The following is an 18,623-nucleotide window of genomic DNA, read 5'->3' on the forward strand; positions in this document are numbered from 1 at the left end:
CTTTATCTTCCTTTGAAGTGTTTTCTGCTACTTTGTATGGTATTTATGTCTGTATTTCTAACCAACAGGGTTATACGGCTACTTTTTAGGTCAATACTTTTATATATCATCCATTGACTGTCTATACAGAAAATGAGAATGTAGCACTATTGCTCCTCATTGTCCCTTACCCTACATCACACTTCCGAAACAGAGACATTACAATTTTTGGTTAAATCACTACTTAGTGATTACCTTTCTTTCCTTCACTGTTTTTTCTATAAGGAATAATTTCCTTCCTTTTACCATCTGCCATTTTTCACTATCATAATTTCTTCTTACACTGACAAGAACATTGTAAGAACCCCTGAACTCAACTTTTGTTTTCAGTTAAGCATCTGATACAGTTTCAGTTCCGTTTTTTCCTAAAGCCATTCCCTCCAGGAGCCTTCCATCACCTGCTCTAATCTGGACTAGCTAACTTCCAGGCCTGCTATGATAATTCCCTGACTTGACTTCTAACGCTTCTCGTGGCAAATATTACAATGTATTCACCCAAACAGATCCTTCTCCCTGAGTACAAAGCTAGGCTGTGTCCCTTTTAGCTGATGAAATGTGATGCTTGCCACTTACAGACCTGATCCATAAAACCCTCTAAGAGATCCTCTTTCTCTTCCCCAGGGTGACACTGGAAGCTCCATGGCAAGGATGGCACAGACTTTGTCAGCTGAGCTCTAAATAACGTTGTGAAGTAGTCTCACTGCATCTGCCTTCTTTTTATCACTTGTTGGACTCATGATTGAGAAATAATTTTCTTATGCTGTAGTTGTTCCTTGGTATAGCATCAGTTCTTATTTTGATAATGTAGCATCATCTGATTTACTTTGAAGACTCTGAAGAGTTTTTGTTGTTTTGCTTTTAGTTTCCTTTGCTTCCTGCATTGTCTCTCTTTCCTCTGAGTTCTCTTTGCCATCAGTTTTGCCACGGTTTTTATGTTGCATTTTCCCCTGAATATAATCGTTGACTCTTTTACCATATTTGAAACTGAAGCATTAAAAACTGATTAAAAGCTATGTGACTGTGGGTGAAGTTTATTGCTTGGTAATCTTCATTAGGGTGATAAGGCAACTGACTGGTTTTTTTATTTAAGAACCCCCAAATCTCAGTATGGTACATCTTTTCTAGTGGGCTGGCCAATCTCCCAAGAGATGAATTTCCTGTCTAGATTCCTGCCTAGTCTCTATGAACCTGATTGTTCAAGTTCCATAAGTTAAATGGGGGAAGGGGTTGGAGGTCTCACCAATTAGAAGGCGGAATTCCCTGTTTTTCAAAGACCGTCTCACACTCTTCCATTTTCTGGTGCCTCCCTTGTCTCGAGGTCTGGAACCAGTCTGGTAAAAGCCCTTCCCACATTAAATCTTCAGCCCTCTGCCTGGTTGCGGAAAGGGTTCTCCTCTTACAACCTTTCAGAGGATATCTCTGTTTTCAGCCCCACGTCTCCTGCTTGCCCTCAGAGGCTCCCACGTTGCTAGTTGCTGATCCTTTCCAGGGCTCTGCGGCCTGAATGGGTTTGCTTCCTCTTTGAATCTCTTGGTAATGAGTGTTGGGATGCTCCCGCCCTTCTTTTTTTTTTTTTTTTTAAAGAAATAAATGTTTTTATTTATTTGGTGTTCTGTGTCTTTGTTGCTTTATTTGGTGTGCTTGGGTGGTGAATGGGGGGGTTTCTCTAGTTGCCATGTATAGGCTTCTAATTTCAGTGGTTTCTCTTATTGCAGAGTATGGGCTCTAAGAGCTTTGGGGCTTCAGTAGTTACAGCACCCGGGCTCTACAGCACAGGCTAACAGTTTTTGTGGCTCACAGGCTTAGTTGTCCCAAGGCAAGTGGGATCTTCCTGGACCAGGGACGGAACCCATGTCTCCTGCATTGGCAGGCAGACTCTTTGCCACTAAGCCACCAGGGAAACCCAGATGCTCTCTTTTTGATGGAGACTCATTTCCCAGTAGCTGGAAGTATTGTCTCTTGAAGGCTCACAGCTGAGTTCCTCCCCAAGAATTGGCCCTGGATGAAGGAAACTGCCTCTCCCAAGATTATCTCCCTTCCAGGGGCAACTGCATCCAATGACTGGTCCATGGAGGCACACAAGTGCCTGAACCGCTTGCTTCAATTTGGGAGCACTCTGAAGAGCTTCCTGTGAGATCAGACTGGCACGACTGCATGCCAGTTCCATTTCTCTCTCTGACCAGCCCTGCATCTTTCACTCCCCAGGAGGTGTGGTTCCCAAGAGCTTTGCCCAATAAACCTCCTGCATCAGATCTCTGTCTCAGGGACTATTTCACAAGGAGCTCAGTGTAAGGCCCTTCATAGCTCTCTAGCTCTCTTTTATCTGATTTTCATATTCCAAATATTTATTGGCTTTTCTCATCTGCTGTTGTCTCTTCTCTTTGACTTTATGAGTTTATACCTATTTTTGTCTCCTCTCATTTCAGTGATATTTTTGCAAGGTATCTGAGATAAATACATGTGTGTTTAACCAGAAGTGCAAAAACATACACATACTATTACAGAACATATATATAATGGATCTGCCAGTTTCATATAGGTCAAGTGAAAATTACTAAAATTCATACCATTGTTTGAGCACCATTTGAAATAGACTATAAAGAAATAAGAAAGCAGCAACTAAGACCCTGAGCAGCCAAATAAATTAATTAAAAAAATAAGAAAACATTAAATATGACAGATCCTGATCATCAATAGAAAAACTGAAAGGAACCCCTACCCTCTCCTGGCACATGCCTCCCAGAGAATCCACACCCAACTCTGAGCCAGCTCTCTTTTCTCTCTCTAGGCATTTGTACCAGCTGCTTTCTTGCCAGGAATGGCATCCCCTTCATTTCACTTGGCCAAATGCTCCTTGTTTCCCAGAACCCAGCACAGAACACCATCAACCCCCCACACTCAGCTCAGGTCAGGTACCTCACACTTACCTTTATAATGGCACTTAATACACCAGGATAATATTTGTCAGTGACTTTGACCTCTTGAGCACAGAAACTATTTTTCATCTTTTTAGACCTAGTATCTCTCACACTACCTAACAGATAGTTGAGACCCAACAATGTGTGTGGAATAAACGAGTAAATAAATGCCTTGATAAATGGATGATTCAAATAGGCTCTCCTGAGGGTCAGCCACAGATGAGGGGGGACTTCAGGCTTGGGGAGAAAAGAATTGTTCAGTGAGGAATGGGTTTCCTCTGCTCAGACCTCACCCAAACCTTAAGTGAGGCAGATCCCAGAGATACTGGAGCAAAGGAAACATTCCAGCCAAGCGCTATTGATCTGAGTTGACGGAAAATGGAAGAAAACATACCAGACTGGCTATTTTGTAGTACTAATCCAGAAAAGACAAAAGGGGGTGGCAGTACACAAAAATCCTTATTACCAGGCTGGAATTGCAAAAATCTACAAAAGTGAACCTCCCTAAGTGCCTGTAATATCAACAAGAGCACTGTTACTAACACATATTCTAGGCATTTGTTAAAAAAGATCTGTATATGTTTTAACTAATTTTATCTTCACAACAGTCTTATGAACTGGGTGCTTATTTATATTTTACTGATGAGAAAACTGAAACAAAAATTTGCCCAAAGCCATTCAGCTAGAAAGTGACAGTGCCAGGCTCTGAATCCTGGCAGACTCTTAACCAAAAGACAATACCTCCCTTTCCTCCCATTTCCCCATCTCACCAATTCACCTCCTCCCCCAAATTGCTAAAAATGAAATTCACCCTTTTGGACGGAACAGCAATATTTCTGCTTTGGCAGCATTCCCAACTGTGTTCAGTCTCATAGCCCAGGTGTAAAAAAGTTTTAACAAACGTTAAGTAAGAAAAGGGAGCTGGGAGGGAAAAAGACCCAGTGGGATGGTGCTTTTATCCCCATCCCTTGAGAAAGGAAATCTGAGAAACAATCAGCATAGAAGAAAAAGGAGAAAAAAAGAATCCTTGGAGGGCAGGGCCAACTGGCTGTATCTCAGTGCAGAGCTATCCCCCCCGGGCTTTGTCGCAGGAACCTGGGGGTCTGCTTTCAGATGACGGACTTTGGTTTATGGACCCAGGAAGAAGGGGCCCACATGCAGCAGGGATCAAGTCATAGTCAGTGACTCACCCCACACAGGGGCCCAGAGATCCAGGAACACATCACAAGATGCTGAGACACGTCTCAAACACTTGCCAGCTGAGTCCATCTGGAACATGAGTTCTGAGCATGAAAGAGCAGGAGCGGGGAGCTGAGGGGAGGAGGCCTGAATATGCTGGTCAGTGAGAGCTGACTCAGAGATGACTTCGAAGGCCAGCCGGGACGATCCTGCCACGTCTCAGGACAAGTCCCAAAGCGCCGAGAGTGTTCATCAGAGTCGTGAGGCTGGACTTTAAGAGGAGTTTCCCAAGCAGGGAAAGACAAAACAGCTCCAGGGTTGCCCAGCTTCTGCCCATGCCCTCCTCTACGTCTTTTACTCACGTCTGGGATGTCTGTTTTCCCAGAACAGCCCAGCCCTACATGTGGGAGGCAGAAGGAAAGGACTGCCGTCACAAGCCCCTGGGGCAGTCTCCTTACTGCTCCCTTGAATCCTTCCAAAGGATTCAGAAAGGAGGCCATGAAATCATTCCCACTTGACTAAGCAGAATTTCACACTTGTAATTATCGACTTTGTGGAATTATTTATTCCATGTCTGTCTTTGCCCCTTAGCAGCAAATTTCACCAGAGTCCACTTAGTCTTGTTCCCCAGTACCTAGAAGAGTGCCTCCTACACAGTTGGTGCTCAGTATATGTTTAATGATTGATAATATATTAATAGGGCTTTCCTGGTGGCTCAGATAGTAAGGAATCTGCCTGCAATGTAGGAAACCTGGGTTTGATCCCTGAGTTGGGAAGATCCCCTGGAGAAGGAAATGGCTACCCACTGTAGTATTAATAATAATGACGATGATGAGTGTAAATAAGTACATGGATTTATTCCAGTCCTTGGGAATTAGTATGAGCAAAACCCTCCCCTCACCTCTATTCAGGGACCAGCTTTCAGAGGCTTCCGATGCTCTTGGGCCCCTCCCGCTGACTAGGGGCTTGTTTTGCATTTGCATAGCTGGTGGTTAAAGCTCCCCAGAGTTAGAGCCCGGGTCACTTGGCTTCGGCTCCAGGTACAGCTCAGGTATCGGGGTTGGGCTGTGGCTGGACTGGGAAGGCTGGATCTCTGGGAATCGGTTGGGGTCTGAACGATGAAGAATTTGAGAAGTAGAAGAATCAGCTTTTGAAAGGAAATGTCAGTAACTTCTGGGGGGAAACAAGGAGAAGGGTGAGTTCCTTGGCTACGAGGAAGTACACTGGCTCTGACTCAAACTGGCTCCCTTCCAGGTTTTTATTTCTGGTGTTTGGTGGTTAAATAAAAAAAGCTTATAAACTTAACTCCGGTTAGAAAAAAAATACAACTATTTCAAATATTGATCCCGGATAATCCCTTCAAACTTGGTGGGGGGAGACCACCCAGTGTGAAGTGGGGGGCAGTTGGGAGGCGGGAGGGGAGGAGGGGTGGGAAACAGGGAGTCTGGGGCCAACCCAGGCTGGCAACTGCTGAATTGGAATTGCACATTTCTTACTGAACTGGGGGTTGTTGGTCACCTCCCCACCCTCCCACTGGAGTTTAAGGACCAAGGGAACAAAAAGTCAATTTGCAGGCATGCCATCTCCAGCAGTGATCCTCAACCTTTCCAGTGGGCTCACATCCTAATACTGACATGTGACATTTGGTGACTCTTTCTCTCTTGGCAGAAGTAATGTAAAATTATTTACTTTTGAAGTGGAATGAATTTAAAATACTTTTAATGGATCAATAAAAATACGACAAATCCCAAATATATTGGTGGGAAGATGAACTGGCAGTTCATGAAAGGAAAACAAACACCCAATAAACACCTGAAAAGATGTTTACCACCAGCCCCAATATTGTCAAAGCAATGCAATTAAAACAGTGAAGGACCATGTTGTGTCCTTCAGATTGGAAAAGATTGAAAGAAATACTGTCATTCATAAATGTTAACTATTGGAAAGCCAGAGAGAGACAACTGGAAGATGCAGAACTGAAACCTCAGTCCAGTGACTGGTCACAACTTTCTCATTAAAAAGTATAAATATACAGGCATACCTTGGAGATAGTGTGGGTTCAATTCCAGACCACTGCAATAAAGTGAATATCACAATGAAGTGAGTCATAGGAATTTTTCAGTTTCCCAGTGCATAAAAAGTTATGTTTACATTCAGTGTACGACAGCATTATGTCTAAAAAAAGCAATGTATACACTTTAATTAAAAAATACTTCATTGCTAAAACTGCTAACCATCATCTGAGCCTTCAGTGAGTCATATTTTTGCTGGTGGAGGTCTTGCCTTGATGTTGATGGCCGCTAACTGATCGGAGTGGTGGTTACTAAAGGTTGGGGTGGCTGTGGCAATTTCTTAAAATAAGACGATGATTGCCACATAGATTGAGTCTTCCTTTCACGAATGATTTCTCTGTAGCATACAATCCTGTTTGATGGGATTTTCCCCACAGTAAACCTCTTTTTCAAAATTGGAGTCAGTCCTCTCAAACCCTGCCACTGCTTTCTCAACTCAGAGTATGTAATATTCTAAATCTTTTATTCTCATTTCAACAGTCTTTATAGCATCTTGACCAGGAGTAGATTTCATTTCAAAAAACCACTTTCTTTGCTCCTCCGTAAGAAATACTCCTCATCTGTTAAAGTTTTACCATGAGATTGCAGCAATTCAGTTCCATCTTCAGGCTCCAGTTTTAATTCTTTCCCTTGCTCTTTCCACCACATCTGCAGTCACTTCCTCCACTGAAGTTGAAGCCCTCCAAGTCATCCATGAGGGTTGAAATCAACTTCTTTCAAATCCTTATGAATGTTGATATTTTGACCTCTTTCTGTGAATCACTAATGTTCTTAATAGCATCTAGAATGGTGAATCCTTTCCAGAAGGCTTTCAATTTCCTTGGCCCAGCCCCATCCCAGGAATCACTCTCTATGGCAGCTATAGCTTTATGAAACATATTTCTTAAATAAGACTTGAACGTCAAAATTACTCCATGATTCATGGGCTGCAGAATGGACATTGTGTTGGCAGGCAGGAAAACAACCTTAATCTCACTGTACATCTCCATCAGAGCTCTTGGGTGACCAGGTGTGTTGTCAAAGAGCAGTAATATTTTGAAAGGAATCTTTTCTTTCAAATCAACAGTGGGAGTTGAATATTCAGTAAATCATGTTGTAAACAGATGTGCTTTCATTCAGGCTCTTTCATTTCATTTAGAGAGAGCACAGGCAGAATAAATTTAGCCTAATTCAAAGGCCCTATGGTAAATGAGCATTAGCTTCAACTTCAATTCACCAGCTACTTCACCCCTAGCAAAAGAGTTGGGCTGACCTTTGAAGCCAGACATTGACTTCTCTCTAGTTATTAATGACCTGGATGGCATCTTCCTCTAATAAAGGCTGTTTCATTTACATTGAAAATCTAGGAATTCTCTGGCAGTCCAGTGGTTAGGACTCTGCCCTCTCACTCCCAAGGGCCCAGGGTTCAATCCCTGGTCAAGGAACTAAGATCCCATAAGCCACGCAGTTTAGCCAAAAAAAAAAAAAAGGAAAATCTGTTGTTTAACATAGCCATGTTCATTAACTATCTTAGCTAAATATGGATAACCTGCTGAAGCTCTATATCAACACTTGCTGCTTCGCTTTGCAATTTCATATTACAGAAATGGCTTCTTAAACCACGTGAACCAACTGTTAGCTTCACACTTTCCTTCACCAGATTCCTCACCTCTCTGTCTTCATGGGATTGAAGAGAGTGAGGCCCTGGCTCTAGATTAGGTTTTGGCTTAAGGAAATGTTGTGACTGGTTAATCTTCTAACCAGACCACTAAAACTTTTCCCCATTATCAGCAAAAACACTGTTTCACTTAATTATCATCTGAGTGTTCACTGGAGTAGCACTTTTAATTTCCTCCAAGAACCTTTTCTTCACATTCACAGCTTGACTGACTGTTTGGCGCAAGAGGTCTAACTTTCAGCCTATCTCAACTTTTGACGCCCCTTCCTCACTAAGCTTAATCATTTCTAGCTTTTGATTTAAAGTGAGTGACTTGCAACTTTTACTTTCACTTAAACACTTAGAAGCTATTGTAGGGGCATTAGTTAGCCTAATTTCAACATTGTTGTGCCTCAAGGAATAGGGAGGCACAAGAAGGGAGAAAAATGGGGGAAAGGGCCGGATGGTGGAGTGCTTAGAACACAAACATTCAGTCGTGTCTGACTCTTTACGACCCTATAGACTAGAGCCAATCAGGTTCCTCTATCCATGGAATTCTCCAGGCAAGTATCCTGGAGTGGGTTGCCATGCTCTCCTCCAGGGAATCTTCCCAACCCAGGAACTGAACCCTGAGCCCACCTCTCTTATGTCTCCTGCATTAGCAGGTGAGTTCTTGACCACTAGAGCCACATGGGAAGCCCCGGAACACACACCACATTTATCAATTAAGTTCTCCATCTTAAAGGGACACGATTCGTTGCACTTAAAAACAATTACAATAGTAACACCACAGATCTCCAAAACAAATATTATCAAAATGAAAAATCGTGGAATATTTCAAGAGTCACCAAAATGTGACAGACACAAAGTGAACACATCCTGTTGGAAAAATAACACTGATAGTGCAATAAAATGATGTGCCCATCCTTTCAGTCCTTACATACTTCATACTTGCTGTTGTCTTTAGAAAATAACCATTCCTTCTCCTACCACTATGGATGGCCACGTCTCCTTCAGGCTTGAGCTGAGAGGCCTATTTTAACCAATGTAATTCAAGACACTCATTACTCTTTAGCCCATCGACATGTGTATTTCCTTTATAGCGTTTAACAAAACCACATCTTATAATTATAAAGGTATTTGTTCATTTGTGATACCAGTAGAGAGTTAGAACATAAGGGCAGCACAGGAAGATGCCTACCTTGTACACCAGCATAAAGCAGTACTTGACACAGAGGATAGCATAGCCAGGAGGCAACGCACATTTGTAGGATGAATGAGCACCCCTCCAGGTGTTGGAGATAGAAGAGAAAATGAGATAAAAATCCCAGACCCCTGGAGCTGACATTATAGGGATTGTTGGATTGGTTGGTTGATTGATGTATGGATTGATGAATGAATGAATAAGCTTGGGTAAGTCTGTCATGATAATATTCTTTTTTTTTTTTTCATGATAATATTCTATAAGAATTACCTTACCTGATTTTTGCCTCTTTCAGGGACCAGAACCTTGGCTTGTGGTGGGGTCCAATTATCTTTATCCATTTTAAATTCTACCCTAGTCAGTACCCACAAGCTCCACCCCAAGCACTGCTGCATTCAAGAAAGTAATGAAGAAATTATTGAAAAGGACTTTCATTTGTTCCATGTTTTGACCTTCAAGGGAGTCCATTCATAAACCCTGCAGGACTTTTCATACTGTCTTTTCTCTACCCCAATTCTGTCCAGCTCCACAAGAATCTAGATCAATCTAGACACTTCTTTACCACCTTCCTCACTTCCCTTCTTTCTCAAGCCCACCCCTATCACATTTCCATATTCTCCTCCAGCCCAGCTATTGTTAGGATCTAATCTCTTAGATCCTAATCTCAAAATCTTTTCCTTCCTTCAGTCCCCTGGTCTTCAGAACTTCTGAGTACAACAGTCTCTACCAAAGTCTGAGTCATTCTCTTGGGAAGATGGGGGCATAGGTAGGAAAGCAATAATCTGGAAATTAGCTGAAAGCTCTCTAGTGGCCTGGGGAAGGGGCAAGGGGAGAGAGGAGGAATCTCTCTATCCATCATCAATAGAATCCCTACATGCCCAGCCTCTTCTCTGGTTTGTCCCATCATGACTTGCTACTTCTGAGCCCTGGCTGCACCCTGAGCACTCTGCCTCTCCTGGGTAGTTGGTCCTGCCACAGCCTGTTCCACAGAGCTGCAGCACTCAACCGTGTTTAAAACCCTCCACTCTGAAGCTCTTGACACTAGATGATTCTCCCAACCAGCATTCCTTCTTGCAGCCTAGTCTCTCCCCCTCCTTTCTTGCAGCTCTCTCCTTTCCCACGTTAGTCTTATGATAGACCCTGGCTTTCTCGTCTCCCCAGTCCTCAGTCTCCAAATGTTGGAATGCTCTGGGGCTCAATTTCTCTAACCCCTTCTTTATCTACACTTCCTCTCTAGGTGATGTCATCTGATCCCTATGGATGGTCTGTACATCCATAAGCTGATAACTCCCAAGTTTCAATCTATTACTTTGACCTCTCCTGAACTCTAGACTCATATATCCAACTGCCTATTCACGTCTCCATATGAATGTCTAACAGACGTCTCACTCTTAACTCTTGATTTCTCCATGTTAAAAACAAGACAACAGACCCAAACTGGGGTTTCTTATGCTAAGCCACACATCACCAAACTGAGACTTAATTGCAATTTCAGCTCTCCCAGAAGTGGAATTTTAAAACCAGTCAATCAAGAATCCCCTGATCAACACTAGTTAGGTAATCAGCCTGCTAGACCCCTGCCATCCCCTAAAGGAAAGTAACCCTGTGATAACCAATCTGCTCTCTTGCCTAGAAAAACTTGTTCCTGCTCCCTCCTGCTTGTAAAAGTCTCTCCTTTTATACAGCTTCTCAGAGTTATTCTATTAATATCAGCTGGATCGGATGCTTTTTGACTCATGAATCATTGAATAAGCCAACATGATCCTTAAAATTTACTCAAGCTAAATTTGGTTTTTTTAACACCCACAAAGCTGTTTCTTACAGTTTTCTTCAGCTCAGTAAATGTACCCTTATTCTTCTGTTGCTCGGCCCCAAAACCTTAGAGTCAGCCCTTACTCCTCTCCTTTTTTCACACCCCACATTCAGCCTGTCAACAAATCTTGTCCAGAATCCAGCTACTCCTCACCACTTCTGCCCCTCTCTCCCTTGTCAGGCCACAGCCTCTGTAGCACACACCCAGCATCTTTCTCCTTCGTGCATTACTTATCACTTTGGTAAACACAGAGTCCTCTAGGCCCCCTTGAAGAACAGAGCCGTTGGGTTTTCCCATCTCATATGAAGCAGCCCCTCCTGCATGCTTTGCAGTCTTCTTCTACCATCTGCCACAGCAGTGTGACATTTAACCTCCACTTAATGTGGAACGTTGCTTTCTCTTTGCAGCATGTTAGCACTGCTTCCCAGGGTCCTTGCCAGGGTGCTCCATCCTGTATCATGGGAGAAGGCTATCAATAAACTCTCTGTGGCAAAAGACTTGCTGTGACCTCCACGATCCTGATTTCTGGTGCTCACACACTTGTGTAATCCCTCCCCTGGGTGTGACCTGCATGCTGAGATACGTGTGATTACTTTACACAATATTGTGACATCTATCTTGGTCTACCTTGTATACCAGCATAAAGCAGTACTTGACACAGAGGATTGCATAGCCAGGAGGCAACGCACATTTGTAGGATGAATAAGCACCCCTCCAGGTGTCTCTCTCCCTCGGTGACTTTGAAGAAGCAAGCTGCCATGTCATGAGCTGCCCCCAGGAAGGGGCCACAGCAAAGAACTGAGGCAGACATCCAGGAGCAACTGAAGCCCTCAGTCAGACAGTCAGAAAGGACCTAAATCCTGCTGACAACCATGTGGATCCTTTCCCAGTCAAGTTTTCGAATAAAATCCCACTCCTGGCTGACACCTTGACTGCAGCCTTGCAGAGGACCCAGTTAAGATGTGCCAGAACCCCTGAGCTACAGAAACTCTAAGAAAAAGAAATGAATATTGTTTTAAGCCACTAAGCCCATGGGAGTATTATCATGCAACAATAGATAAGTAATATACTTTCTTTTATCCAACATTCTGTTCTTCCCAGCCCCCTGCTTCTCACCCCCCGCCCCCCCCTTGCCCCCCCCCTCCCCCGCCCCCCGACCTAGGAGGTTCAGAATTCAGCCCCATCCACACTCTCAGTTTCTGTCAGCACAGACTGGCCAGGTCCTGAAGCTCCTTTCTTCTCTTTGCAGGCCCAGCACTTCCCCAGGTGGGATTTGTTACAACTTGACCCTGATTTTAACAATTGACTGCTACGTATTGCCAGAGGCTATGAGTATTTCATCTGCCACTAGTGACGGGGGTGGGGGTGGGGGGCGGCGGTGGCTATATATTGCCAGAGGCTATGAGCACTTCATCTACCACTATTGCAGGAGCTTCATAGCCAACCTGCCAATGAATGAGTCAGTTTGAAATCCCATTTTAGAGCCTGCTTCCTAAAGCTACTTTCTATTCCAACTCTCATAGCTCAGGTACGCTGAGAAACAGATGACAAGACGGTGAGATTTGCAGGCAGGAGGTTAATTAAGGAGCACTCTCAGGCCAAACAGCTGGGAGGAGTGAGGGCGGCCGGACTGACAGAGGGAGTTGAACTGCCATGTACAGTAAGCCCCTACACACGAGAGAGTTCCGTTCTGAGAGTGTTCATCAGTCCGATGAAGTTAGCCTAGGTACTCAACTCACCATGGCATTCCTGGTGGCTCAGATGGTAAAGCGTCTGCATGCAATTCGGGAGAAGGAAATGGCAACCCACTCCAGGATTCTTGCCTGGAAAATTCCATGGATGGAGGAGCCTGGTAGGTAGCTCCTACAGTCCATGGGGTAGCAAAGAGTTGGACACGACTGAGTAACTTCACTTTCTTTCACTCAACTAACACAACTGGCTATACAGTACTGCGCTGTAAATAGGTAGTTGTTGTTTAGAAGCTATGTGGTGACTGACTCTTTTTGCAACCCCATGAACGGTAGCCTGCCAGGCTCCTCTGTTCATGGGATTTCTCAGGCGAGAATACTGGAGTGGGTTGCCATTTCCTTTTCCAGGGGATCTTCCCCACCCAGGGATCGAACACACACCTCCTGCATGGCAGATGGATTCTTTACCACTGAGCCACCAGGGAGTACTACACTGTGATAGGTTTATAATACTTTTCACACAAATAATACATAAACAAACAACACAAGAAATACAGACATCATTTTCATTTTCACAGTACAGTGCCTTGAAAGGTACAGTACAGTACAGCAGCTGGAGTACAGGGAGTGGCACCGAGTGGGCAGCAAGAAGAGTTACAGCCTGGAGGGTAGAGAGGGTGCGGAAGACGGCAGAGTTGAACGTCGCAATAGGAGACGGAGGGCGAACTGCAATTTTACTCATGCCTTTACATTGATGGCACAGGTGCTGTTTCCTTGCTGGATTCAATTCTAGCTACCCTCTAGAAAAAAGAAAAAAAAAAAAGATCCAGTGATATCTGGGTAGTAGCTCTTTTTCTCTCGTCGTAGGTGACAGTAGCGCTCTGAATGGCTACTGCAATTTTCATGAACTATTCTACATTCAGGTCTTGTGCCTCAAAAACTAACAGTGCCTCCTGAAATAGAGAAAAGCCCCTTGCCATTTCCTGCATCGTGAACCTCTTCAGTTCTTTAGTTACTTCTTCCTCTTTTTGCTCTACTCGCTCAATTATTTTCACTTTTGTTTCCATGGTTATCACTTGGTGCTTCTTAGCAGTGCCAGCTATATCACTTTTACTCTTTGTTTCTGGACATTCTGGGCTTGAAATAAAGGTACTGCACTACTGTATACAGTCAAGTACACAAAAGCACACAAAAGTAGAGGATGCATGCATGTGGCAATGTACACCAGACACACGAACTAACTCACGCGAGTGGACATGCAAACACATGTTTGCATCTTTGAAAGCTCGCTACTTGAAGGTTCACATGTAGGGCACACTGTAGCTAACAAACCTTTCAGCTGTTCCTATAGAGAAGCACACCCAGACGGCCCATCAGAGCTTTACTGTCTGGAGGCCAGGGCCCAGGACATTATACTATACCTCTTCCAATCCTTGATTGCAGACTGCTCCCAGGAATGGGGCATGACCTTGGCAGGTCGTGAGGGAAATTCCCTCAGAGGAAGTCAGTTAAGGGCACAGTCACTGACAGGCAAAGTGGCTGGGAGATGGGTGCCTGGGTGGAGACACATTCCTGTACCCCTACATTCTCCCTAGTGGTCCTCCTTAGCCTATTTCTCTCCTGCCTCACACTTCTTCAGCCATCCCACACAGACACCAGCCTCTCATAGCTTCAGGACGATTCTGTTGTCAGCTCTGTGAAAGCAGGCTTTGGGTGTCCCTATGAGCTAGCAAGACAACCAGCTCTCATAGCCACAGAGTGATACTCACCATCTCAGAGAAGCTTGAGAAATGATTCCATCTGGATCTATGATGTTCAGCGCTGAGAACATGGGGGATGTATCCATTGGGAAAAGAGAAAATTTCTCTCTCAGTGGGCTGCACATAGCTGGACCAAACTTTAACTCATTTAACCATCACAGCTGAGAGTTATCTCTTCTCTACGGAAGAAGAGCCTGGGGATCAGAGACAATCAGTAACATGAGTGTTAGTCTCTCTGGAGTAACTGCTCTGTCTTGGTCTACTTGCTGCATCCCCCTTTTGTTGTTGCTGTTCATTCACTGAGGTGTCCCCACGTCTTTGGGACCCCATTGACTGCAGCGTGCCAAGCTCCTCTGTCCTCCCCTATCTCCTGGAGTTTGCTCAAATTCATGTCCACTGAGCCAGTGATGCTATCTAATCCTTTCATCCTCTGCTGCCCTCTTCTCCTTTTGCCTTCAATCTTTTCCAGCATCAGGGTCTTTCCCAATGAGTTGGCTTTTCACATCACATGGCCAAAGTATTAGAGCTTTGCTTTAGCAACAGTCCTTCCAATGAACACTCAGGGTTGATTTCCTTTAGGATTGACTGGTTTAATCTCCTTGTCTTATCCAGCACAATTCAAAAGCATCACTTCTTTAATGCTCAGCCTTCTTTATGGTCCAAATCTCACATGCATACATGACTACTGGGAAAACCATAGCTTTGACTAGATGGACCTTTGTTGGTAAAGTGATGTGTTTCTGTCTTTTAATAGGCTGTGTAGGTTTGTCATAGTTTTCATTCTAAGGAGCAAATGTCTTTTAATTTCATGGCTGCACTCCTTGTAACATCCTCTTTATCCTGACCCTAAATACTGAACTAACTCACTTACTAGGGAGCCTTGTCCCATTCTATGGCTTTCCATACCATCTTTATGCTGATGGTTCTAAATTTGCATCTCCAGTTGAAAATGCTTCCCAGAACGCCAAACCTGGATATATATTTGCCTTCTCAGCATCTCTGCTTTGATATGTAGAAATGAACCTGATATTCAAAATAGAATTCTTGACCTTCTCTTCCACCTCTCACTGCCCCCATTCCATCCATTCCTACCAAGAAATGGCCGTGCCATTCTTCCAATTGCTCAGATGTCAGCTTTGATTTTGCATTTTTTCTCTTATCCCACATCCAATCCATTAACACACATTGTCAGATTCTCCTTTGAAATGTCTGCAGAGTCTGACCCTTTCTCTCCAGCTTTGCTGCTCTCATCCTGGTCGAAACCGCTGACAAAAAAAAAAAAAAAAAAAAAGAAACCGCTGACAGATCTCATCAGTACTACTGCAAGAGCGACGTTACTCATCTTCTCACCTGTTTCTTCTCTACAGCCAGAGTGATCCTTTAAAAACATGAGATCCTCTCCTTCTGCAGTTCACTCTCCAATGCATCCTGTCTTATCCAGAATAAAATCCAAAGCCCTTGCCCTGGCCCACAAGATATCCAATCTGGTGCTCTCCAACCTCAGTCCTCATCTCTTACCTTCCTCTCCTCACATCTCACCATTTTTTGACTTCACTCTCAACATTATGGCCTCCTTGCTCATCCTCCACACCCTAGTGATGCTGCTCCCACCTCAGGCCTTTGCAGTCCTTGCTTCCTCAGAGATGGTTCATCGGCTCCCCTCCTTCTTTCTCTTGGTCTCTGCTCAAGTGTATCTTTCTGGGTGCCCCCTCCCAATATCAAAAAGGCATGGGCTTCCCTGGTGACTCAGAGGTTAAAGCGTCTGCCTCCAATGCGGGAGACCCGGGTTCGATCCCTGGGTCGGGAAGATCCCCTGGAGAAGGAAATGGTAACCCACTCCAGTATTCTTGCCTGGAGAATCCCATAGATGGAGAAGCCTAGTAGGTTACAGTTCACAGGATCGCAAAGAGTCGGACACGACTGAGCGACTTCACCTCATTTCTTACTAGCCTAGGCTGTTCTCTAACACTCTTACCTTGTGCTCTCTCTCGGCACATCATTTGTTTATTTGATAGCTTCCCCTTAGAACATAAGTTCTCTGAAAGCAGGTATGCTGTCCACCGATGTGTCTCCAGCACGTAGAATAGTACCCGGCATGCAATATGTACTAGCTACGTGAATAAATGACTAGGGGAGTGAACTGCCATGGCCAAGACTTGACCTGGCAAGATTCTTTCCAGGTTCTTGGAAAAATGATCTGTGAAAATCCAAGCAACAGAAACTGGTATATCATCTCCACTTTTGTGCAGTCTAGGGATTTCCCACCCTGCATTTGTTATTGTCTAATCATCTCATTCAAAACCCAGTTCTAAAACCCCATGGCTTCTACCCAAACCAACAAGGTTTGTGACACAGTACAACAAAATCCCTTCTTTCTTAACCATTTCCCAAACATACATCCATACCCACACCCACACTGAGCCTTAGCAAACAAATTCCTCACAGAGCACATTAAGCCAACCAAATATATAAAAATCTATATTTACAGAAAGATTAGGAGGAGTTTACACATTTCACAAAAGGATCTTTTGCTTTGGAAAAAGATTCACCACAGGAATTCTTTAAATAACTAGTTCACCAAATGATTTTAAAATAGGACTTGACTTTAAGCATCCCCCATAAGATAGAGAAGGACACAGTTATCAAATACTCATGTTCCAGTCACTGGGCCTGCAATGTTGGTCATTATTTTATTTAATCCTGATACTCTGTGACTTAGTGACTTACACCAGGTATATATCTAGTTATTACATCAGTTTGTATCTTTTGAATTTCTTTGAACTTTATAAACCATCATATTTTTCCCCCCAAAAAATTTTTTAAAGATATAGCACATTGGGGTCATTTTGTTTGGTGACGGATAGATTTTACATACCTTGAATGCACTAGAGGAGGCAACTTCCGTTTCTAGCCATTGTCATACCATATTAGTCTCCCATTGTAAACAACTCTCAAACTGGCAAAAATGTATAAAATAGTTGTTCTCAGATACGAGACAGGACTGCGATCCTCAAGAGAAGGAAAACAAATGAGATAAATCCCTCAGTAGCCCTACCTTTCTGCTTGAAGGTCCTTTACCCACTGAGGTGCAGGGAGGGGGTACTCAGAGCACAGTCCTCTTGGTGAGCTGACAAGACAGTGATCAGGCTTCTGAAGTGAATCGCATTCGTGGGGCAAAGCACTGGAGAGGAAGGAACCCTGCAGACACGTGCTTAGGGGGCTTTAGGAATCTCTGGCTGATTATTAAGCTGTTTTCTTGTGTGGGGCAAGATTCCACAAGGCTGGGCAAAGAACAACTATTAGAGCAAGAGCAACCACTGGGGTGCTGTGAACTAAACAACTACCGAAACTCAAATGGGACTATGAGATGTTAAAGTTCTGACCAGCCAGGTGGAGCGATCTCACAAAACACTCCAGGCAGTCAGTCGGTAGAGACCCAGGAAGGTCACATCTTAGGAGAAGGGTGAGTCTAACCTTGAGTAAAGGCTACTCTAGACCCATCCTAACAAGGATCAAAACCATCTCTTGAAAGGACCACATTGATCAACAAATAAATTAACGGCTTGTTAGAACAAAATTCAACCCTCTATCAAAGAAGACAACAAAATCCAGAATTCAACAACATAACATTCATAAAGTACAACATCCGATCAAAGATTGTTAGTATGTGAAAAAGCAGGAAAATGTGACCCATAATAAGGAGAACTATCAATTAATAGAAACTAACATTCCCAATATTTTCCTTGCAACATGCTACAATATTCACTTTTATGAATGAAAACTTTGGCTCAATAAGAAGGCAAAGGTGGTCTGTTTATTTTGATTAAAAATTAAAAAGTGTATGGTACTTTTTAGAATTTATACCCATCCCAAATGGAAAAAAAAAAAAAAAACAGGGAAAGAGTTTGCACTGAGGTAAACTTCATCTCTTTGAAAAATCACTCTTGAATTATATGAATAATTTACAACTTCATAGAATTACCATACTGTAAGATGCCACAAAATACCCATTTCCTTACTTGAAAGGTGAGAAAACCAAAGCGCAGTGACTTGCTATGATGTAGCAGCTGGGTAATCACTGAGCCAGATTAGTTTCCCAGGCCTACATTTTTTCCATGCTGCCTCTAGAGCCACCTTGTTAATTTTTAGATCTCACAGTGTTTATTATAGTTCTGCTGTTCTAGACACTGGACATACAGCCATGAACACACTAGCTAAGGCTCCTTTCTCATGGAGCTCACATCCTAGTGTGAAAGGCATGCAACAAGCAAGAAAACTAAGAATTTCAGATTGGGGGAAGTGCTCAAAAGAAAA

At 43.5% G+C, this 18,623-nt stretch overlaps 1 long non-coding RNA gene across 1 annotated transcript; it reads right to left on the reverse strand.

Annotated features, from left to right (window-relative positions):
- Window positions 1-13,101: 13,101 nt before the first annotated feature.
- LOC138444331 (uncharacterized) lies at window positions 13,102-17,492 on the reverse strand. Its single transcript, XR_011258435.1, has 4 exons — window positions 17,365-17,492; window positions 15,402-15,574; window positions 14,319-14,503; window positions 13,102-13,349 (listed from the first exon to the last, which is right to left on the reverse strand). It is a non-coding gene; the product is annotated as an uncharacterized lncRNA (long non-coding RNA).
- Window positions 17,493-18,623: the final 1,131 nt, after the last annotated feature.

The sequence above is a fragment of the Ovis canadensis genome, chromosome 1, assembly GCF_042477335.2.
Source record: "Ovis canadensis isolate MfBH-ARS-UI-01 breed Bighorn chromosome 1, ARS-UI_OviCan_v2, whole genome shotgun sequence".
NCBI lineage: Eukaryota > Metazoa > Chordata > Mammalia > Artiodactyla > Bovidae > Ovis > Ovis canadensis.